Genomic DNA, 24,103 nt, shown 5'->3' with positions numbered 1-24,103 from the left:
AGTTTCTTCCATTCCTGTTAGTATCAATACCTATCAATACTTTCACTTTCTATAAATTTATACTGTATATAGATACAAAGATGAATACATCTGTATACAGACATACATAGGCAGATACATAAACACTCACAGAATTATATAATATGTCTATGTAATTATTTATACATACAAAAAATTGTACTCCAAAAGACATTTTCAATCTCATAGCATATTCTAAGAAGGCATATGTAGAATTCTCTTCTCTTTCGCTCAGTAGAATGCCATAATGGAGCATAGTTATAAAATGTTTTTGTATAAACATAAGCAATGCTTCATCTTTAGGGTCAAGAACTGGGAAGTAAGCTGACAGTAAACGCATGTAATACTCTCTATCCACATTAGAATTTAAGAACACTTATTTTCTTCTTGTTGTATGCATGCACCACTCACATCTACCTTCCCGGGCTTGCCTTGATGAATACTTAGTCACCACGTACATAATTGGCTGATTGAATCCACGTGAACGAAGCAAATGTGCTGGTTGAAATCATCTGGGCTGAGCTAATTGGCTGATTGGAATCACCTGGGCTGAGGTAGTTTACTGATTGGAAATACATGGACTGAGCTAATTTGCTGATTGTATTCACCTATCCTGAGGGGGCTGTGTAGGACTGATTTACTTACATTTTGGGAATGGTTTACTCATATTTGATTTAGTTATATTTACTTATATTTTGGGACTTTTTTTACAAGATGAACTCATAGGCTATGCATGGATGTGTTTATATAACCCCATGTGTTTGAATATATTTATCTATCTACATATCTTATATCTGTATATAACAAAGAAATAATAACAAACAATATTAAAGATCAAATATATAAATAAGTGGGAGTGAACAATAATAAAAAATAATATCACAATTAAGATATCTCTCTCTCTTTCCATTTGTCACATTCAGGCTGCAGTGTGACCAAAAATAAATGAGAACGTCAACTTCAGCATGGAAAAAGCATAGGAGAATAGAGAGAGAAAAGAACAATGAAGGAAAACAACAGCAAGTCACGCTAAATATTGTGGAAATAAACTGAAATTGGGGTTAGAAAAACGGGAAAAAGGTCGGAGTATTCTCAGGTACTTGAGTGGCCCAATTGGAAAGACCACCCAGGTGAGACCAGGGAGATCAAGGCCACAGTGAATCATAATCGCATCTTTCTGATGGACATGAATGATCCTGACACCAATGACAGCCACCTGAATGACCTTAGACATGGGAAGGCAAGAAACTTCTGTCCAACCTCAGACATAGCAAGGTGACAGCCATCTGGTCAACCTTAGACATGGGAAGGTGAGAGCCATCTGGTTGATCTTAGGCATGCAAACTGGGGACTCTTTCTAATGCTTCTGGCCAAGATGGGAAGATCTCCTAGGCAAGGCTGGAAAGATCAAGACTGCAGTGAATCACGATCCTATCTCTCTGTTGGACTTGAACAGTACTGCCACTAGCATGAGCCATTTGGTTGATCTTAGACATGAAAAGGGAAGAGCCATTTGTTCACCTCAGACGTGGCAAGGTGAGAGCCCTCTTATCGACCTTAGACATGGCAAGGCAAGAACCTTGACATAACCTCAGACATAACAAGGTCAATCTCAGACATAACAAGGGAAGAGCCATCTGGTTGACCTCAGACATGGTAAGATGAGAGCCATCTTGTCTACCTCAGGCATGGCAAGGGGAGAACCACCTGGCTGACTTCAGACAGGGGAAGGTGAGAACCATCTTGTCAACCTTAGACATGGCAAGCTGGTGGCTAAGTCCAACACTTCCAGCAACATCTTTCTCAAAATTAATAAAAAAGAGTAAATATATAACAATAAAAGTGATATAATAGCAAACAATATTAAAGACCAATACATAAATAAGTAGGAGTGAAAAATGGTAAAAGGTAATTAATATTAACATTAAGAACTCGTCTCTCTCTCTCTCTCTCATTCTTTTTCTCTCTCTGTCTTTCTCTCTCTTATCTTATTTGTCAAACCCAGGTTGAAGTGTGACAAAATATAAACCAAAAGGTCAACTTTACTTTGCAGGAAGGAGCATATAAGAATATAGAGAGAAAAGAACAGGAAGAAAAACAACAGCAATTCACCTTAAGTATTGTGGAAACAAACTGAAATTGGTGTTAGAGAAAATACAGAGGAAGAAGGTCTGAGTAGTCCCAGGTAGTCGGGAGGCCAATATAGGAAGATCACCTGGGTGAGACTGGGAAGATCAAGGAAGCGGTGTATCTGCTGGACCTGAAGACTACTGACCCTGGTGCGAGCCATCTGGTCCACCTTAGACATGGCAATGCAAGAGCCGTATCATCGACCTTTGACATGGCAAGGTGAGAGATGCAAGGTCCAGTTTAGACATGGCAAGGCGACAGCCATCTGGTTGACATCAGATATGGCAAGGTGAAAGCCATCTGGTTGACATCAGATACGGCAAGGTGAAAGCCATCTGGTTGACCTTAGACATGCAAGGGAAGAGACATCTGGTCCACCTAAGACATAGCAGGGCAAGAGGCATATGGTCGATATTAGACAAGGCAAGCTAGTGGCTAGATCCAACTCTCGCAGCTGACATCTGTCTCAAAATAAATTAAAAAAAAAAACAGTAAATATATAACAATAACAAATAATAACAAACAGTAGTAAAAACCAAATAAATAAGTAGGAGTGAACAATAACAAAAGGTCTTTCTCTCTGTCTCTCTCTCTCTCTCTCTGTCAAAACCAGGGTGAACTGTGGCAAAAAATAAACCAAATGGTCAACTTCACATGCAGGAAGGAGCACATGAGAATACAGAGAGAAAAGAAGGAAGTTGCAAAACAACAATAAGTCATTCTAAGTATTGTGGAAACAAACTGAAATTGGGCTTAGAAAAAAAAAAAAGGGTATTGATGGAATGTACCTCAAAATAATAAGAGCTATTTATGACAAACCCACAGCTAATATCATACTGAATGGGCAAAAACTGGAAAAATTCCCTTTGAAAACTGGTACAAGACAGGGATGCCCTCTCTCACCACTCCTATTCAACATAGTGTTGGAAGTTCTGGCTAGGGCAATCAGGCAAGAGAAAGAAATCAAGGGTATTCAGTTAGGAAAAGAAGAAGTCAAATTGTCCCTGTTTGCAGATGACATCATTGTATATTTAGAAAACCCCATTGTCTCAGCCCAAAAGCTCCTTCAGCTGATAAGCAACTTCAGCAAAGTCTCAGGATACAAAATTAATGTGCAAAAATCACAAGCATTCTTATACACCAGTAACAGACAAGCAGAGAGCCAAATCATGAATGAACTTCCATTCACAATTGCTTCAAAGAGAATAAAATACCTAGGATTCCAACTTACAAGGGATGTAAAGGACCTCTTCAAGGAGAACTACAAACCACTGCTCAGTGAAATCAAAGAGGACACAAACAAATGGAAGAACATACCATGCTCATGGATAGGAAGAATCAATATTGTGAAAATGGCCATACTGCCCAAGGTTATTTATAGATTCAATGCCATCTCCATCAAGCTACCAATGACTTTCTTCACAGAATTGGAAAAAACTGCTTTAAAGTTCATATGGAACCAAAAAAGAGCCCGCATTGCCAAGACAATCCTAAGTCAAAAGGACAAAGCTGGAGGCGTCATGCTACCTGACTTCACACTATACTACAAGGCTACAGTAACCAAAACAGCATGGTACTGGTACCACAACAGAGATATAGACCAATGGAACAGAACAGAGTCCTCAGAAATAATACTACACATCTACAGCCATCTGATCTTTGACAAACCTGAGAGAAACAAGAAATGGGGAAAGGATTCCCTATTTAATAAATGGTGCTGGGAAAATTGGCTAGCCATAAGTAGAAAGCTGAAACTGGATCCTTTCCTTACTCCTTATATGAAAATTAATTCAAGATGGATGAGAGACTTAAATGTTAGACCTAATACCATAAAAACCCTAGAAGAAAATCTAGGTAGTACCATTCAGGACATAGGCATGGGCAAGGACTTCATGTCTAAAACACCAAAAGCAACGGCAGCAAAAGCCAAAATTGACAAATGGGATCTCATTAAACTAAAGAGCTTCTGCACAGCAAAAGAAACTACCATCAGAGTGAACAGGCAACCTACAGAATGGGAGAAAATTTTTGCAATCTACTCATCTGACAAAGGGCTAATATCCAGAATCTACAAAGAACTCAAACAAATATACAAGAAAAAAACAAACAACCCCATCAAAAAGTGGGGAAAGGATATGAACAGACATTTCTCAAAAGAAGACACACATGCAGCCAACAGACACATGAAAAAATGCTCATCATCACTCGCCGTCAGAGAAATGCAAATCAAAACCACAATGAGATACCATCTCACACCAGTTAGAATGGCAATCATTAAAAAATCAGGAAACAACAGTTGTTGGAGAGGATGTGGAGAAATAGGAACACTTTTACACTGTTGGTGGGATTGTAAACTTGTTCAACCATTATGGAAAACAGTATGGCAATTCCTCAAGGATCTAGAACTAGATGTACCATATGACCCAGCCCTCCCACTACTGGGTATATACCCAAAGGATTATAAATTATTCTACTACAAAGACACATGCACACGTATGGTTATTGCGGCACTATTCACAATAGCGAAGACTTGGAATCAACCCAAATGTCCATCTGTGACAGACTGGATTAAGAAAATGTGGCACATATACACCATGGAATACTATGCAGCCATCAAAAAGGATGAGTTTGCGTCCTTTGTAGGGACATGGATGCAGCTGGAAACCATCATTCTTAGCAAACTATCACAAGAACAGAAAACCAAACACCGCATGTTCTCACTCATAGGTGGGAACTGAACAATGAGGAAACCTGGACTCGGGAAGGGGAACATCACACACTGGGGCCTATCATGGGGAGGGGGGAGGAGGGAGGGATTGCATTGGGGAGTTATACATGATATAAATGATGAATTGATGGGTGCTGACAAGTTGATGGGTGCAGCACACCAACATGGCATAAGTATACATATGTAACAAACCTGCACGTTATGCACATGTACCCTAGAACTTAAAGTATAATAATAAAAAAAAAAAAAATTAGCTTTTATGACCGTCCTGGTTTCTGGACCTTCGAGCTTTTTGATAGTGATTTTGATAGTGATCCAGATCCTGAGATTTTAAAAAAGGAGGCAGGCCTCTGAAGTAAAGTGTGAGCCACAGTTTTTAATTTTCTAGTAGCCAAACTTTTAAATGAATCAAGAAACAGGTGAAATTGATTGTAACAATTTAACCCAATATATCCAAAATTTTATTTATTTAGGAGACGGAGTTTCGCTTTTGTTGCCCAGGCTGGAGGGTGATGGCATAATCTAGGCTTGCTGGAACCTCCACTTCCTGGGTTCAAGCAATTCTCCTGCCTCAGCCTCCTGAATAGCTGGGATTACAGGTGCCCGCCTCCATGCCTAGCTAATTTTTTTGTATTTTTAGCAGGGACAGTGTTTCACCATGTTGGCCCAGCTGGTCTTGAACTCCTGACTTCAGATGATCCACCCACCTCTGCCTCCCAAAGTGCTAGAATTACAGGTGTGAACCACCACGCCTGGCCCCCAAAATGTTGTTATTTTAATATATGAGCAATGAAGTGTATATATTTGGAACTAAATCTTCAAAACCAACTCTGTATTTTACCTTTTTAGCATATTGCAGTTCAAAGCAGGAACATTCCAGGCACCCAGTAGCCACAAATGGCCAATAGCTGCCACAATGAAGTACAGCTCCAATGTCAGTGGAGGTGAAGAGCCTGAACGTCCCTTTTCTGCCACAGGTGAAGCCTCTCCCTACCAACTTCTTCAGTTACCAAGGTGAAACAGATAGTGGCCATAGAAAGAGCAGAAGGTAGCAAGAATAAAATAACCACAGGTGCACCACTGCTGGTCACTCGTTGCCCACCTTTCTTCCAGTGAACAAAAAATAAATAAATAAATAAAAATAAAAATAAATGCTGGGGCCAAAGAAGAGAAAACTCTTTGTTTTCAGATCTGTCCACAGTCTTGATTTCCAATGTTCAGATATGAAGAAAATAGGTTAAGGCAAACTTATTTTGCTATTTGGCCTTGCCCCTAATTGTCAGACTGTGGTTATCTGTTTTCTCCTGTGGAGTGAGTGACTATGTGAGTATAAGGACCAATTACATGCATACACATCTGCATGTATATTTTCATTACTCAATGTTATTTCACAAGTCATCCAACTTTAGAGGAAAAAAATCCATACTTTTAGGGTGCCTATTGTTAGAAGTTAATAATCAACCTGTCATTGAATCCTGTCATCCTGTCTGCACTGGGTGCATGTATTAGTTAGGAACTGCAACACAACAAACCATCCAAAACTTTTTTTTTTTTTTTGAGACGGAGTCTCGCTCTGTTGCCCAGGCTGGAGTGCAGTGACCGGATCTTGGCTCACTGCAAGCTCCGCCTCCCAGGTTTACGCCATTCTCCTGCCTCAGCCTCCCCAGTAGATGGGACTACAGGCGCCAGCCACCTCGCCCAGCGAGTTTTTTTTGAATTTTTTAGTAGAGACGGGGTTTCACCGGGTTAGCCAGGATGGTCTCGATCTCCTGACATCGTGATCCGCCCGTCTCGGCCTCCCAAAGTGCTGGGATTACAGGCTTGAGCCACCGCGCCCGGCCAAAAACTTTTTAGCTCATAACTGAGATTGTCAGCCATTTATGCTAGGCTCAGTAGGGCCATTCTTTTGGCCTCAGCTGAGCTCCTTCAGACATGTATCATCAGCTGTTTGTTGACTAGGTAGCTGTGCTTCTGAAGGTGAGCGTCTTCTTCTGGGACTGTCACCTTGCTTCTCCTCCCCATGTTATCTTATCCTCCATCTGGCTAACATGGGCTTTACACAATGAGATGGCAGCATTCTGAAAGAAAAACAGAAGCATTCAAAACCTTTTGAACCTAGACCCCAAACTAGCCCACTTTCATGTTCACATTTCCATTGCCCTGAGCAAATAAGGCCAGCCAGATATAGGGTTTGGAAACCAGATTCTGTTTTTCAATGAGAAGAGCTGTGAAAGCATCTGGAAATCAATACAAAAGAGGTTAAAAAAAATGAGGCCAGGCACAGTGGCTTATGCCTGTAATCACAGCATTTTGGGACTCTGAGGTGGGTGGATGACTTGAGATTAGGATTTTGAGACCAGCCTGGCCAACATGGTGAAATCCCATCTCTACTAAAAATACAAAAAATTGGCTGGGCATGGTGGTGGGAGTCTGTAATCCCAGCTATTCAGGAGGCTGAGGCAGGAGAATCACTTGAACCTGGGAGGCAGAGGTTGCAGTGAACTAAGATCGCTCCACTGCACCCCAGCCTGGGCAACAAGAGTAAAACTCTGTCTCAACAATAACAACAATTGCTACGATTTTTGAAATCACTATCATTCTGGCATTTTGTATATGTGGTTTATACAACTATTTCACATCAAGAAACTTGTTCAACTAGGAGCAGTGGCTCACACCTGTAATTCAAGCATTTTGGGAGGCCGAGGAGGGTGGATCACAAGATCAGGAGTTCGAGATCAGCCTGGCCAATATGGTGAAACCCCGTCTCTCATCCTGGCTAACACTGTGAAACCCCGTCTCTACTAAAAATACAAAAAACTAGCCGGGCGAGGTGGCGGCGCCTGTAATCCCAGCTACTCGGGAGGCTGAGGCAGGAGAATGGCGTAAACCCGGGAGGCGGAGCTTACAGTGAGCTGAGATCTGGCCACTGCACTCCAGCCTGGGTGACAGAGCGAGACTCCGTCTCAAAAAAAAAAAAAAAAAAAAAGAAACCCCGTCTCTACTCAAAACACACAAAAAATTAGCTGGGCGTGGTGGCGCATGCCTGTAATCCCAGCTACTCAGGAGGCTGAGGCAGAATTGCTTGAACCTGAGAGGCGAAGGTTGCAATGAGCCGAGTTCACGCCACTGTACTCCAGCCTGGGCAACAGAGTGAGACTCGCTCTCAAAAAAACAAAAACAAAAACAAAACTGTTTTAAAGACCCACAACTGCTAAATGGTGAGGCTGAGACTCAGGATCAACTCTCTCTGACCCCAACTCCCATGCACCTCCATATATCAAACTATAATACTAAAGTAGACACCACAGATCCTTGAAATCCTGGAGAGTGACAATTCTACAGTAGAAGCCAGATTTCTTTTAGATTTGTATCCACACATAGTACAGTTTATTATTGGGAATAATTCTCTTGAAAAACTGCAGAAGCACACAGTGGCTCACACCCATAATTCTAGCACTTTGAGAGGCTGAGATGAAAGAACTACTTGAGCTTGGAGTTTAAGTGCAGCCTGGGCAATATAGTAAAATCCTTTCATTATGAAATATAAAAATGAAAAAATGTGCCAGGCATGATGTTTCATGCCTCTAGTGGCATCTACTCAGGTGGCTGGGGCAGGAGGATTGCTTGAGCCTGGAAGGTTAAGGCTGCAGGGAACCATGATTTGTTACATCACTACACTCCAGCCACGGTAATAGAGTGAGACATTGTCTTAAGAAAAAAAAATTTACTGTAATTCCAGCACTTTGGGAGTCTGAGGCAGGCAGATGACTTGAGGCTAGGAATTCAAGACCAGCCTGGCTAACATGGTGAAACCCCCATCGCTACTAAAAATACAAAAATTAGCCAGGCATGGTTGTGCATGCCTGTAGTCCCAGCTACTTGAGAAGCTGAAGAAGGAGAATCTCTTGAACCTGAGAGACAGAGGTCGCAGTGAGCCAAGATCATGCCACTGCACTCCAGCCTGGGTGACAGAGAAAGACTCTGTGTCATAAAATAAAAAATTGCAGGCCTGGTGCAATGGCTCATGCCTGTAATTCCAGCACTTTGGGAGGTTGAGGCAGGTTGGTCATGAGATCAGGAGATCGAAACCATCCTGGCTAACATGGTGAAACCCTGTCTTTAAAAATACAAACAATTAGCTAGGCATGGTGGCATGCACCTGTAGTCCCAGCCACTTGGGAGGCTGAGGCAGGAGAATCGCTTGAACCTGGGAAGCGGAGGTTGCAGTGAGCTGGGATCACACCACTGCACTCCAGCCTGGGCAACAGAAACAGAGAGACTGTCTCAAAAAAAAAAAAAAAAAAAAAGCTGGGCGCGGTGGCTCAAGCCTGTAATCCCTGCACTTTGGGAGGCTGAGACGGGCGGATCACGAGGTCAGGAGTTCGAGACGATCCTGGCTAACACGGTGAAACCCTGTCTCCACTAAAAAATACAAAAAGCTAGCCGGGCGAGGTGGCTGGCGCCTGTAGTCCCAGCTACTCGGGAGGCTGAGGCAGGAGAATGGCATAAACCCGGGAGGTGGAGCTTGCAGTGAGCTGAGATCCAGCCACTGCACTCCAGCCCGGGCGACAGAGCGAGACTCCGTCTCAAAAAAAAAAAAAAAAAAAAAAAATTGCAGAAGCATTTTGAAAGGACAAAATAATTTGGAAAAATAGCTGAGGGATGAGTTTAGAAAATCAAACCTCAAGGACATATTATTCATTTTTAATGATATAAAAAATTTGAGGAAATTTTAAAAAATAAAAATAATTAGAGAAATTAAATAAAACAAAGTTTAATTGAGCAAAGAGTGATTTCCAAATTGAGTAGCCTGTGAATCTAGAGTAGGCTCAGGGAGACTTCAGCATAGCCACGTGGTGGAAAAAGACATATGGACAGAAAAAGCAAAGTGACATACAGAAAATGGAAATGAAGTACAGAAACAGCCAGACTGATCACAGCTTGGGATTCGCCTTATTTGAACATGGTTTGAAGAGTTGACATCCTATTATTGGCCAAACCACAGCGATTGGTACAAGAATGGGTACAGTCCATTTACATATCCAGTTAGGTTTCAGTTTACTGTGTAAACAAACAAAAAAGCAAAAACCGTTGACTAAAATTAAACAGGAAAGGGGGCAGCTTTAGGGTATAATTAATTTAACAATTTCTCCCTATTGGTCGTCTTCTCAATTTTGAGAGATAGACCAAACCTTTTTGTTTGTTTTTTGTTTTTTTTTTGTTTGTTTGTTTTTTTGAGACAGAGTTTTGCTCTGTCACCCAGGCTGAAGTGCAGTGGCAGGATCTCGGCTCACTGCAACTTCCATCCCCCAGGTTCAAGCAATTCTCCTGCCTCAGCCACCTGAGTAGCTGAGACTATAGGTGTGCAACACCATGCCCGGATAATTTTTGTATTTTTAGTAGAGACGGGGTTTCACCATGTTGCCCAGGCTGGTCTCGAACTCCTGACCTCAGGTGATTCACTCGCCTCAGCCTTCCAAAGTGCTGGGATTACAGGCATGAGCCACTGCCCCTGGCAGAAATAGACCAAAACTTTAGACATTGATATCACTCTGTCACCATCCGAAATGTACTTACGTAGTCTCAAATCCCACTGTGACATAGCAGAACTGTGGGGTTTGTTAAATGGAAACAAGAACTTCAGGTTGTTATTTTATTACTATAATTATTATTATTTTGAGACAGAGTCTCACTCTGTCATTCAGGTTGGAGTGCAGTGGTGTGATCTCAACTCGCTGCAACCTCCTCTGCCTCCCAGTTTCAAGCGATTCTCTTGCCTCAGCCTCCGGAGTAGCTGGGACTACAGGGGTGTGCCACCATGCCTGGCTAATTTTTTGTATTTTTAGTGGAGACGGAGTTTCACCGTGTTAGCCAGGATGGTCTCACCTCCTGACCTCCTGATCCACTCACTTCGGCCTTCCAAAGTGCTAGAATTACAGGCATGAGCCACCATGCCCGGCTACTATTACTACTTTTAAAGGGTTAGAGTACAGGGGATCTCCCTGTTTTGAAATCTGTTCTTTACAGAAGAAAACAAAAACTGGTCTGTTTTATTTGTTTGTTTGTTTGTTTGTTTGTTTGTTTTAGTCGGAGTTTTGCTCTTGTTGCCCAGGCTGGAGTGCAATGGCGCGATCTCGGCTTACTGCAAACTCCGCCTCCCAGGTTCAAGCGATCCTTCTGCCTTCGCCTCCTGAGTAGCTGGGATTACAGGCATGCACCACCATGGCCAGCTAATTTTGTATTTTTCAAAGAGACAGTGTTTCTCTATGTTGGTCAGGCTGGTCTCAAACTCCCGGCTTCAGGTGATCCTCCTGCCTTGGCCTCCCAAAGAAAAATTGGTCTGTTTTAAGATCTACGTATTTTCTTAAATTTTAGGTTTGATTATCTCACATTTAGCATGAGTGACTCATTTTGTTTTGCTTTGTTCTGTCTGGGATGAGTGCACATGCTCAGTCCGGAGTGACGGCCATAAATAATTTTGCTTAAAAAATTTACCCAATTTGGGAAGTGAGGAGCGCCTCTGCTCTGCCATCCCATTGTCTGGGAAGTGAGGAGCACCTCTGCCCGGTCACCCCACCATCTGGGAAGTGAGAAGCACCTTTGCCCCGCCACTGTGCAACCCTCCAAGTGTGAAGTGACAGCCTTGTGTGTGATCTTTCTGCCCTCCCCAAGTTTGCATTTTCGACATTAAAGTTTACTTTTAAATTAAAAAAAAAATTACCCCATTTGTTTAAGTTCTCACATAGGTCACAGTGTGATTAAAACTCAGGGCCTTAGTGCCAGTCTGTTTCCATATATATATTTTTTCTTTTAGTCTGAATCTTGCTCGCTCGCCCAGGTTGGAGTGAAGTGGCACTATCTCAGCTCACTGCAACCTTCGCCTCCTGGGTTCAAATGATTCTCCTGCCTCAGCCTCCTGATTAGCTGGAACTACAGGTGCATGCCGCCATGCCTGGCTAATGACTAATTTTGGTATTTTTGTTTGTTTGCTTGTTTTAAACTGAGTCTCGCTCTGTCACCCAGGCTGGAGTGCAGTGGCTCAATCTGGGCTCACTGCAACTTCCGCCTCCCGGGTTCAAGCGCTTCTCCTGCCTCAGCCTCCTAAGTAGCTGGCCTACAGGTGCATGCCACCACAGCTGGTTAATTTTTTGTATTATTAGTAGAGACGGAGTTTCACCGTGTTAGCTAGGATGGTCTTGATCTCCTGACCTCGTGATCAGTCTGCCTCAGCCTCTCAAAGCGCTGGGATAATAGGCATGAGCCACTGTGCCTGGCCAATTTTGGGATTTTCAGTAGAAACAGGGTTTCACTATGTTGACCAGGATTGTCTCGAACTCCCGATCTCTTGATCCACCTACCTCGGTCTCCCAAAGTTCTGGGATTACAGGCCTCAGTCACCGCACCTGGCCTATTTTGGAATTTTGTCCTTGTCATGTCATTTATAGATTACAGTGTCTTCATAGTCACATACATCTTTGAGTTTCTGTCATTCCAGTTAAAAAGAGGCCACCTGACATTCTAGAGATGACCACATGCAAAAATTTATAACTTTTGAGAGAATACAGTGCAGTAGGGAGACTACCATTTTGACTATCAGGAAGATAATACCAAGGGTTTGAAGCATGCTTTTTAGCCAGGGTCCCCATGAACAACCAACTAAAATTAAATAGGTCAAATATTTAGCTAGATAAGTGCTCTACTCATTTCAACCAAACACACTGTTCATTAATCCTCCACAATTGCATCTCTGTGGATGCAGAGTAGGCTCAGGGAATCTACCCATGTATTTCTCCATGTGCAACTACAGCTTCACAGTGCTTCTCTGTTCATCTAGTAAGTAATTAAAAGAAATATTATTTAACACCACTTTAGTAAGTACATTTAAAATCTATTGTGTAACCATAGCCTTTACAGTATATCTTCTGTAGATCCCTATTGTGGGGAATAAATTTCTTTTCTTTGTTTTTTTTTGAGATGGAGTCTTGCTCTGTTGCACAGGCTGGAGTGCAGTGCTTTGACCTCAGCTTACTGCAACCACCACTCCCTCTGGACTCAAATGGTTCTCCTGCCTCAGCCTCCCAACTAGCTAGAATTACAGGTGCACACCACCACACCTGGCTAATTTTGTATTTTTAGTAGAGACGGGGGTTTCACCATGTTGGTCAGGCTGGTCTTGAACTCCTGACCTCATGATCCTCCTGACTCGTCCTCCCAAAATTCTAGGGTTACAGGTGTGAGTCACCACGCTCGGCCCAAGACTGCTTTTTTTTTTTTTTTTTTAAATTTCTGTTCTTTGTAGAACCGTAAGAAAACTGTGAACTAAGTTAGGGTGTCATGATAGCAAAGATGTATGATCATGTTCTGAGTGTGTTTCACCATGAAACAAACAAATAAAAATGCTGCTGTTATTTTGAGATACTGAGCTCACGTTTTGGGCAAATATATACTATGTAACTTTTTATTGATATGTAACAAGCATAGAGAAATACATTCACAAATTATTCATTCATGTAAAGCCCAGTGAATTGTTATGAAGAAATACACTTGTGTAATCAGATAATAAAACTAGGCCAGGTGCAGTGGCTCATGTCTGTAATTGCAGCATGATGGGAGACCAATGCATGTGGATCACTTGAGCTCAGGAGTTCAAGACCAGCCTACGCAATGTGGCAATACTCTGTCTCTACTTCAATAAAATACCAAAAAAAAAAAAAAGAGCCAGACATGGTGGTGCAGGCGTATGGTCCCAGATACTGGGGTGGCTGAGGTTGGAGAATCGCTTAAGACTAAAAGTTTGAAGCTGCAGTGACCCATTATTCAGCACTGCACTCCAGCTTGGTTGATAGAGTGAGACCTACATGTGTACACACACACACACACGTGCACATGGGGGGGGGTGTGAAAAAGAGGAAGTGTGGCTCCTGCAATTCAGTAAGACCTGGTTCTCCATCTTGGGAAAGTGCCCATCCACACTGAAACCACCACCTAGCACCTGCAAATTCTCACACTAAATCTGCTGAGATACCACTCTTTAGTCTTAAAAAATAAATTGAAGTATTTCCCCTAAAAGAAGGGAAGAAGAAAAGAAGTATTTCACATCTAAAGCCTTTGCTTGCTTTATATAACAACAGCCCCTTGTGATTTGAATTGTCCAGTGATGTGTGACCACAGTAACACACTTAAAGAATCAGCCAGGAAAAATGAGCCACTTAGGTGACAAAGAGGCACAATGGTAACTAAAGACAATCCATTCTCAGCTCTACATGATGCTCCCCTCTCATGAAGTGATGTTAACCATGTGAACCATGTTCACCAAAGAAAGTATGTTCAGGACAACACAATCATGAGCTTGCAGATCAAACTGGATGCAAGAAGCACGTCGGAGCCTTCCCTGGCCAAGACACTGGTGGCTATCCTTGGGTGTCACTTAAAAATTTCAGGTGGAAAAAACTTTTCTTCCAGTTGGCTCAGGAAAGCTAACAGACATTAGAATTGGAATTCATCTTACTTTTTCAGAATTTTGAAGACATAAAGCATACTTCAAACACTCCAAATGGCATTCAGCTATACCTGAGGCTGAGGGCCTGCCTCCTTCTCCACGTTAGGGCCCTGACAGCAGGCAAAGAGAAGGAGCACAGGGGCCGGGCATGATGGCACACGCTTGTCATCCCAGCACTTTGAGAGGCCGAAGTGGGTGGATCACCTGAGGTCAGGAGTTTGAGAACAGCCTGGTTAACATGGCAAAACCCCTTGTCTGCTAAAAATACAAAAATTAGCTGGGCATGGTGGCATGAGCCTATAATCTCAGCTACTTGAGGCTGAGACAGGAGAATCCTTTGAACCCAGAAGGTGGAGGTTGCAGTGAGCCAAGATCGTGCCATTGCACTCCAGCCTGGACAGCAAAAGTGAAACTGTCTCAAAAAAAAAAAAAAAAAGAGAGAGAGAGAGAGGGAGCACAGGCAGGTGGGTACAGAGGGCAGCCCGGGCCTATAGGGATCCCCAACCACTCCCAGAGCTGGTGACTGTAGAAGCGGCTGTGTGGCAAGAATCGGGTAGGGAGCTGGGCTTCATGGAGAAGTTACCATCACTTCTGTATCTTTAACTTTTTCAAAGGATTTATGATTCCACTCTGGTTCTCCCCAGGCCCCCCACGCATCCTACCTTCACTCCCTCATTGTGTGTTAGGCAGGTCTGGTTAAAGCAGAAAGAATAACACAAGCAGATTGTAGCCTCCAAGGTATTCCCATCGGGGGTTTAGGGAGTAGGGAGGCAAGTCAGACTGTGTGGTGGTGCTTACTGCTGGGCCTGAGGGCAGGAAAGCCAGGGCTGAGCACATGGATGTCTGGGGAACTACCACTGCTGATTCCTTCCTCCACCCAGAGCTAAAACCAGGCCAGGTCAATCACAACTAATAAAACCACTGCAGCTGTCATCGTGCACAAAACTTAAGTGTAACCCAACCCCCAGTCTTACCACAGATCTCCAACTTCCCATCCCAGAGCATAGGAAGCCCCTCATCTTTTTTACCTAAAGCCTAGACTTCAAGCCAGGTTAGGCCTGGGGGTAGTGGAAGCAAAAGCAGCAGCCACACTGTCAAACATACAAATGACCTAAGAAATCTCATCAGCACATCATTCACTTAGAACTGATCTGGAGTTGTGACCAAGTTAAGGAGGACAGACCTATGCACTCATGGGCATGGACACATTCCACACTTGCAAGGGAGAATGAGAGGCACCTGTTTCCCAGCTGCAAGTTGATGTCCACATACACCATTCATGTGTCTTCATTTAAGTCACTGCCTTGTATATTCATTGAGCCAATGCAAATACATTTTGGATGGGGGGCAGGCATCACTTAGTGCAGCACCACCCCCTACTTGTTCTGGGGGGTACTCAGGAGGTATCTGGTCAGCTCCTAATTCCCTAGGATAAAGGTGCCTCCCCATTTCCAGCACTCACATGCAAAAGCGCCATCTCAGAATTTTTTTTTTTTTCAAACATGAACAGCATGAGGAAGCAAGCATGGTACGACAGGCTCAGGGCCATGGACACCTGGCTGCTGGAGAAGCAGCACAGGGCAGTCACATCTGTGGGTGGGGCCATGAGAAGACAAGGCCACCATAGTTCCTACCCCTGACAGCCCCAGTCCAGATAGCATTCAAATCTTCCTTGATGGACTTCATGCCTGTCACTCACCCGCTCTTTAGTACTTCTTTGTGTTGGTTACTCAGGGTCTGGGAGAGGTGGTGGGGATTGTAGATCCAGGGTGGGAACCACCTCACACCCAGAGTTCACCTGGCCACAGGCCAGCAAGCAAGCCCAAGCAGCAAAGTTCTAGACACTGAGCCTCGGCACCTCTGGCTGCACTTCCTATTTATATATCAGGTTTTTAAAACCATAAATAAACAAAGAGACACAAAAACAGCCACTTTGATTGAGGAGAAAGTGGGAACCTAAAGCAGCTGACCCTCAAACAACTCCGCCAAGTCCCAGTACAGGCCAGGCCATCTGAACACTCCAAGGCCACATGATGGTTACAGAGGAGGACAGTTCCCACAGGTACTTGTCAAGCACTGTGCTAGCTTCTCAGTCACAGTCTCAGAATGCCTCCTTGCCAGTACCCTGTGAGGGGAGGCCCTGCCTCACTAGAGGGCAGGAGTTTCCTAAGCTCTTGCCAGGAAATGGTTAGCAAAGTGTCAAGCTAGGAGAAAGCCCAGTCAGAACAAGTGACTCCCCAGGGTTTCCCTAGACTCCATCCCCTCCTCCACATGGGGCCGGGAGGTGATGCGGGCAGCCTTCTAACCCCCTCCATCTCATTATCTCCTCAATCAAAGTGGTTGATTTTGTGTTTGCTTGTTTCTTTATGGGATTTTAAAAATCTGATATTTTATTTAGAGTAGTTTCAGGCTTCTATGTGTGTATTTGTATAGACTTTATTAGAAGGAAGAGGGCGCTGGGCGCGGTGGCTCAAGCCTGTAATCCCAGCACTTTGGGAGGCCGAGGCGGGTGGATCACGAGGTCAGGAGATCGAGACCCTCCTGGCTAACACGGTGAAACCCCGTCTCTACTAAAAATACAAAAAACTAGCCGGGCGAGGTGGCGGGCGTCTGTAGTCCCAGCTACTCGGAGGCTGAGGCGGGAGAATGGCGGGAACCCGGGAGGCGGAGCTTGCAGTGAGCCGAGATGGCGCCACTGCACTCCAGCCTGGGCGACACAGTGAAACTCCGTCTCAAAAAAAAAAAAAAAAAAAAAAAAAGAAGGAAGAGGGCTTGAGACAACAACATTTTTAAAAGGTCTCAGTGGGGAACAGACTTCCCTGTTGGAAACCATGATGTTGGCCTATTTCTGCTGCCTTTGAGCAAAGTATAAACTGTGAGAACTGGCATGTGCTGGGTTGTTGTTTCAGTGTGGGAGGGCGGTTCCTCAAGATGGAAAAACAAATCTCACTGAGCTGTAAGAGCCATACTCATCTTTTACCACATTCCCCACCAGGGTCTTTCACTTTTCTTGTGTGCTTGCATTTCTTTCAACATACATATTGATTATATATATAGGATACATATATATGTGTGTGTGTATATATATGGATGTGTCTCTGTGTATGTGTGTGTGGTGTGTACACATAGAGGTCTCACTGTCACCCAGGCTGGAGTGTAGTGGCTGAATGATGGGTCACTGCAGCCTCAACCTCCAGTAATGCTTCCATCTCAGCCTTTCGAGTAGCTGGGACTACAGGCATGCAATACCATACGAGGCCAATTTTTAAAATTTTTGTTGAGACTGAATCTCACTACATTCCTCAGATTGGTCTTGAACTCCTGGGCTTAAGCAATCATTTCACCATGGTCTTCCAAAGTGTTTGGATTACAGGTGTTAGCCATCAAACTCAGCCAAAAATATTCTTTAAGGAACTGTTACAACCAAGTTATGAGCTATGGTTGTGCCATTGCACTCCAGCCTAGGCACCAGAGTGAGACCTTGTCTCCAAAAACAAAACAAAACAAAACAAAACTTATGACCAAATTAAAATTCTAAGGTTGTGTGTCCCCTTCCTGCCCTGTAAGCTATCACTGTTAGATATAATGGTATTGGCCGGGTGCGGTGGCTCATGCCTGTAATCCCAAAACTTTGGGAGGCCAAGGTGGGCAGATCACCTGAGGTCAGGAGTTCAAGACCAGCCTGACCAACATGGAGAAACCCCATCTCTACTAAAAATACAAAATTAGCCGGGTGTGGTGGCACATGCCTATAATCCCAGCTACTCAGAGGGCTGGGAGGCTGAGGCAGGAGAATCGCTTGAACCTGGGAAGTGGAGGTTGAGGTGAGCTGAGATTACACCATTGCACTCCAGCCTGGGCAAATATATATATGTGTGTGTGTGTGTATATATATATGTGTGTGTGTGTATATATATGTGTGTGTGTGTGTGTATATATATATATATATATATATAATGAGTATTGAGAAAACTGTTATATGTTACTAAGAAATTCCTGGCTGGGCGTGGTGGCTCATGACTATTCCCAGCACTTTGGGAGGCTGAGGCAGGTGGATCACCTGAGGTCAGGAGTTCAAGACCAGCCTGGCCAATATGATGAAACCTTGACAGACCCAGGGCATGGTGGTGGGAGCCTGTAATCCCAGCTACTCGGGAGGTTGAGGCAGGAGAATCGCTTGAACTCAGGAGAAGAAGGTTGCAGTGAGCCACGATCACATCATTTCACTCCCTTCTGGACGACAAAAGCAAAACTCCGTCTTAAAAAAAAAATTGCTATATATTCTCTACTTGAGAATAGTTATTCTGATGTGGCCCAGTATTTCCTCACCCTCATCTCCAGGGTCTAAACCATCAAATCAAATCAGGACACTCACAAAGGACAGTTGGCCATTTTCAAATAGAAATAAAATAGAAAATAAGGCCGGGCGCGGTGGCTCAAGCCTGTAATCCCAGCACTTTGGGAGGCCGAGACGGGCGGATCACGAGGTCAGGAGATTGAGACCATCCTGGCTAACACGGTGAAACCCCGTCTCTACTAAAAATACAAAAAACTAGCCGGGCGAGGTGGTGGGCGCCTGTAGTCCCAGCTCCTCGGGAGGCTGAGGCAGGAGAATGGCGTAAACCCGGGAGGCGGAGCTTGCAGTGAGCTGAGATCTGGCCACTGCACTCCAGTCCGGGAGACAGAGCGAGACTCCGCCTCAAAAAAAAAAAAAAAAAAAAAGAAAATAAAATACCCCATTAGTGAGTGTAATCCAGGGATTTTACGAAAGAGAAGTCAGACTGAGATGCAGTGCAGTCAGGACACAATTACCCTGGAATACACGCTTCATACAGAATGACTGAGGAACATTTCTAAGATGAACAAATTTGGGTAACATAATTTTTGCTTAACCATTCTCAGCCACTGCTTTCCCCCACCCCTGCCCCATTCCTAATGACCATCCTACGATGTGGTCAGCAGTGTGGTACAGCATGGTGAGAGACAGGCTCAGGGATGGGAGGAGGATCTTTCCTGCATTATCAAAATGATTAAAAAGTTGTTAAAATATGTTCAAATGGGCCGGACACGGTGGCTCACGCCTGCAATCCCAGCACTTTGGGAGGCTGAGGCGGGTGCATCACCTGAGGTCAGGAGTTTGAGATCAGTCTGGCCAACATGGCGAAACCCCATCTGTACTAAAAATACAAGAAGTAGCCGGGCGTGGTGGCATGCGCCTGTAATCCCAGCTACTGGGGAGGCTGAGGCAGGAGAATCGCTTGAACCCAGGAGGCAGAGGTTGCAGTGAGCCAAGATCACACCATTGCGCTCAAGCCTGGGCAATAAGAGCAAAACTCAGTCTCAAAACAAACAAAAATGGTCCAAATGTGTTTTCTTACCCTTAAGTAGCAAATAAGATGCATTATACAAGCAGACCCAGGTAAGGGAAAGATCTAGTTCACTTCAAGTATCAGTTTACTTCTTAATTAGCTGTAATTTCCTATGGTTGACCCTCCCTACTTTAGCCTGATTTCCTGGGGGTTGGGGGAGTGGTACGGGGAGAGTGCTGGTGCTTTATCCAATCAGTGGTGCAGTTGGAGAAGTGGGCGTGGTATCCGGCATTGGTGGGGCCTTTGTCTCTTGGTGCAGCCAAAGCTTGGGATCCCTTTCTGCTGTTTAAAGTACTACACCCCTGCCCTGGCCCCGCCACCCCCGCCACCCCGTGACTGTCACAGCCTCTGTTGCCCTGTGATCTGCAGGTCCTGGGACATGCACAGCTAAGATGCCAAGGACATCCTGGAAGGTGGGAAAGGCTGAGTGTGCGGGGTTGGGCATCCCGAGAGGGGAGAGCTGACTGAGAAACCGACGGGACTGGCCTCCTCACAGCTCCTAGGTTGCCGACCTGAGTCCCTGTTGGCGCAGCTCCGCCCCAGGTCCCTTTGGCCGCCAGATGGTGGCTGGGCCCGCCGCCAGGATCCCCGCGTCCCGTCCAGTCCCTGCCGCGCCCTGTCTGGAGCTCCCTGGGCAACTCTGCACGCAGCCCCGAGTATTTCCCAGATTGTTCAGGGGTGCCAGGTGGGTCATCAGGGCAGAATCCCGAATCGCGTGTGCGTAGGAAGAGCAGTGGCCAGTGGGGCTCACAGTCTCTTTTGTTAAACATTTTGTTTGAGACAAAGTCTTGCTCTGTCGCCCAGGCTGGAGTGCAATGGCGTGATCACTGCAACCTCCGCCTCCCAGGTTCAAGCGATTCTTGTGCCTAAGCTCCTCGAGAAGCTGGGATTACCGACCTGCACCACCACGCCTGGCTGATTGTTGTATTTCTAGTAGAGAAGTGATTTCGCCTTGGTGGAAGCTGATCTGGAACTCCCGGCCTCAATTGATCCGCCCTTGACGACCTCCCAAAGTGCTAAGATTACAAGCAGGAGCCACTGCGCCCAGCCTCTTCTCTTGTAAAAGTAAAGGGATTCAATGTTAAAACGTTAACGAGTTAATTTGAGCAGTGATTAGTGAAATGGAAAGCACCCAGCCATAATATGTGGGTCACCTGAAAGGCAAAAAGGAAGGGTTTTATAAGGGCGTATGAGAAGGCAAACCAAATTCAAGAATTGGTTACAGTTATGTAGTCACCTTATTTGTATGATTCAGGTGGAAATTTCCTGGTTATGTAATCAGAGGTTGATTGCAGGTTTATGGTCGCTAAAACCTGAATTTTGTTTCTGCCTAAAATAATTTAAAAGAAATGAATTCGAGACAGGTTTTACATTTTTTACTTATGAACACAGGGCACTAGAGCACCTTCAGTCTAATTTCCTGCTTTTTAATTAACACTCCACAGGAGGACTCGTTTTTCTCCGTGACTTACTAATGTATGGCAAGCAGGACTTCTAATCCACTACCCTTTTATCCTAGCTTAACTCAGGCTTGCAGTAAAATTATACATTTCCACCTTTGTTCCTACATTCTCCAATGTGGAAATGAGGACAACTTCCTCTCTCCAATTTACAACACTATCAACTATTTGTCCTTTGTTTTACATTTCAAACACAGTGTTTTACTTGTTAATCATGTTTTTACACAGCAGTGGATGGCAGATTTTAAAAGAATTGTTTTTCTGTGTGTATAAAAATTTTTTTTTTTTTGGAGATGGAGTTTCACTCTTGTTGCCCAGGCTGGAGTGCAGTGGCGTGATCTCACCTCACTGCAATGCCCGCCTCCCAGGTTCAAGCGATTCTCCCGCCTCAGCCTCCCAGGTAGCTGGGATTACAAGCTCCCCACCACCATGCCGGGCTAACTTTTGTATTTTTAGGAGAGACAGGGTTTCGTCATGTTGGCCAGTGTGGTCTTGAACTCCTGACCTCAGGTGATCCACTCTCCTCAGCCTCCGAAGTCTGTAAACATTTTACATGAGAAAAAAATAGAAAATAATCCTCTGGAACTCCACTGTTGAAAAAAAATCTCTGTGACTCTCCTCCTTTTATGTTCCCTGGCACACACACCTTATTAGTATGACTTTTGGTTGAAGTTTTGCTTGGAGAAATTACAGGGCCCTTTGCAGCAGACCTCCAGTCTTTTCTTGTCCATGATTTTCAGAACTATCTGAGATAACCCAAGATGCCCACAGTGGCCATATCTCTTGGAATATCTAATGAATATTATCCCCTGGATCATCTCTTAGAGGACAGCCTGAGGAGTAAGAGTGTAGCCTCTCAGAAGAGTAGCTGGATGGCCTAGGCCTGTGGACAGTTTCCTTGTTTACCATTTTTCTTAAAAAGCTAACCTCTTAGAAAATTAAAATTATTTTTTCACAAAGGAACGCATATACACTGTTGGTAGGAGTGTAAATTAGTTCAACCGTTATGGAAGACAGTGTGGCAACTCCTCGAAGACCTAGAGACAAAATACCATTTGACCCAGCAATCCATTATTGGGTATTTACCCAAAGCAATACGAATCATTCTATTATAAAGACACATGCATGTTTATGTGCATTGCAGCACAATTCAAAATAGCAGAGACATGGAATCAACCTAAATGCCTACTAATGATAGACTGGATAAAGAAAGTGTAGTACATGTACACCATGGAGTACTGTGCACCCATGGAAAAAAAAATGAGATCATGTCCTCTGCAGGAACATTGATAGAGCCGTAAGACATTATTCTTAGCAAACTAACAGAGGAATAGAAAACTAAATACTGGCTGGATGCGGTGGCTCACAGCTGTAATTCCAGCACTTTGGGAGGCCGAGGCAGGTGGATCATCTGAGGTCAGGAGTATGATACCAGCCTGAGCAACATGGTGAAACCTCATCTCTACTAAAAATACAGAAAAATTGCCGGGTGTGGTGGCAGGTGCCTGTAATCCCAGCTACTCAGGAGACTGAGGCAGGAGAATCTCCTGAACCCAGGAGGCGGAGGTTGCAGTGAGCTGAGACAGTGCCACTGCACTCCAGCCTGGATGACAAGAGTGAATCTCCATCTCAAAACAAAACAAACTACTACATGTTCTCTCTTATAAGTGAGAGTCAAATGATGGGAACACATGGGCCCACAGAGGGGAAGAACACATACTGAGGCCTACTAGAGGAGGAAGAATATCGGGAAAAGTATTTAATGGGTACTAGGCCTTAATACTTGGGTGATGAAATAATCTGCACAACAAACCCCCATGACACACATTTATCTGTGTAAAAAGCTTGCACATATACCCTTGAACTTAAAAGTTAAAAGAATTTGGTAGCTTTTCCAATAATTCTCTGACAGCATTTTGATTTTATGTGTATATGACACCTATTAAGTATCAGACATTTGGATTACATAGATGAACAGGGTTCAACATACCTGCCCTATAGGAGTTTATAGTTCATTAGCATGGATAGCTGTGTAAATGATGAATTTATTCTGGAGAACAATACTTGTACATAAAAAGATAAAGTATTGAGGAGCTGAATGGTAATAGTGATCAATTCTGCCAGTGACATAGCAGTGGGAAAATCAAGGAGGGCTTTATAGAGGAGGTGACATTTGAATGGGTGTCAGGGTTTAATAGAACTTTTTGTGTTAATGCTGCTGGTGCAGAGTATATATATATTTTTGAGTCAAGAGTCTTGCTCTGTTTCCCAGGCTAGAGTGCAGTGGTGCAGTCTCGGCTCACTGCAACCTCCACCTCCCTGGTTCAAGCAATTCTCTCACCTCAGCCTCCCAAGTAGCTGGGATTACAGGCGTGAGCCACCATGCCTGTCCCCAGAGTAAAAAATTATTTCCAGCCTGGCTAACATGGTGAAACCCCATCTCTACTAAAAATACAAAAAATTAGGCATTGTGACATGTGCTTCTTCTTGAGTTTGTCACCTTGGAAAGATTTTTTCACTTGTTTCTATTTCAGTTTCTTAATAACTGTAAATTACATTCTATCAGAAGAGTTTAAACGATGTTTAAAAAGTCAGAATACGAAAGGTATATTATATATTTTATTTCTTAAAGATTCTTATTTACCTTTATCTTCTCCAGAGTGAGTGTAGCAAATTTCTCATGTCTGCTTTTCCTGGTTGCATGATTTTAAATAGAACCCCAGGGCTTTGCTTTGGGAATGCTACCAGAGAAGAGAAATAGGAAAAATCTTTTTTTAATTATGGCTATACAAAACGAATACATCATTTCCACAAGCAAATGTGATAGATTATTTGGTGCATTGCAAATATTTCTCAAACCATCAGCTCCTCTTTTTTGCGGAGTCTAGAATTTGTAATG

The 24,103-nt window shown here is 43.9% G+C and overlaps 1 protein-coding gene and 1 long non-coding RNA gene across 7 annotated transcripts in view; one reads left to right on the top strand and one right to left on the bottom strand.

Moving 5' to 3' along the window:
• The window catches only part of LOC117064905 (zinc finger protein 91-like), a 338,773-nt gene that overhangs the window by 246,440 nt on the left and 68,230 nt on the right, over nucleotides 1-24,103 (top strand). The gene's annotated exons all lie outside the window — the stretch shown is intronic.
• The window catches only part of LOC117065495, a 33,099-nt gene continuing 15,661 nt past the window's right edge, over nucleotides 6,666-24,103 (bottom strand). Inside the window, exons 2-3 of the long non-coding RNA XR_004429952.1 lie at nucleotides 23,849-23,945; nucleotides 6,666-6,954 (exon numbers count right to left, since the gene is read on the bottom strand). This is a non-coding gene — a long non-coding RNA (uncharacterized LOC117065495). The remainder of the gene's footprint in view (nucleotides 6,955-23,848; nucleotides 23,946-24,103) is intronic.

Source organism: Trachypithecus francoisi, unplaced genomic scaffold, assembly GCF_009764315.1.
Source record: "Trachypithecus francoisi isolate TF-2019V2 unplaced genomic scaffold, Tfra_2.0 Contig00137, whole genome shotgun sequence".
NCBI lineage: Eukaryota > Metazoa > Chordata > Mammalia > Primates > Cercopithecidae > Trachypithecus > Trachypithecus francoisi.
The sequence above is the reverse complement of the archived record's forward strand: the minus strand, read 5'-3'. Positions and strand labels throughout refer to the sequence as shown.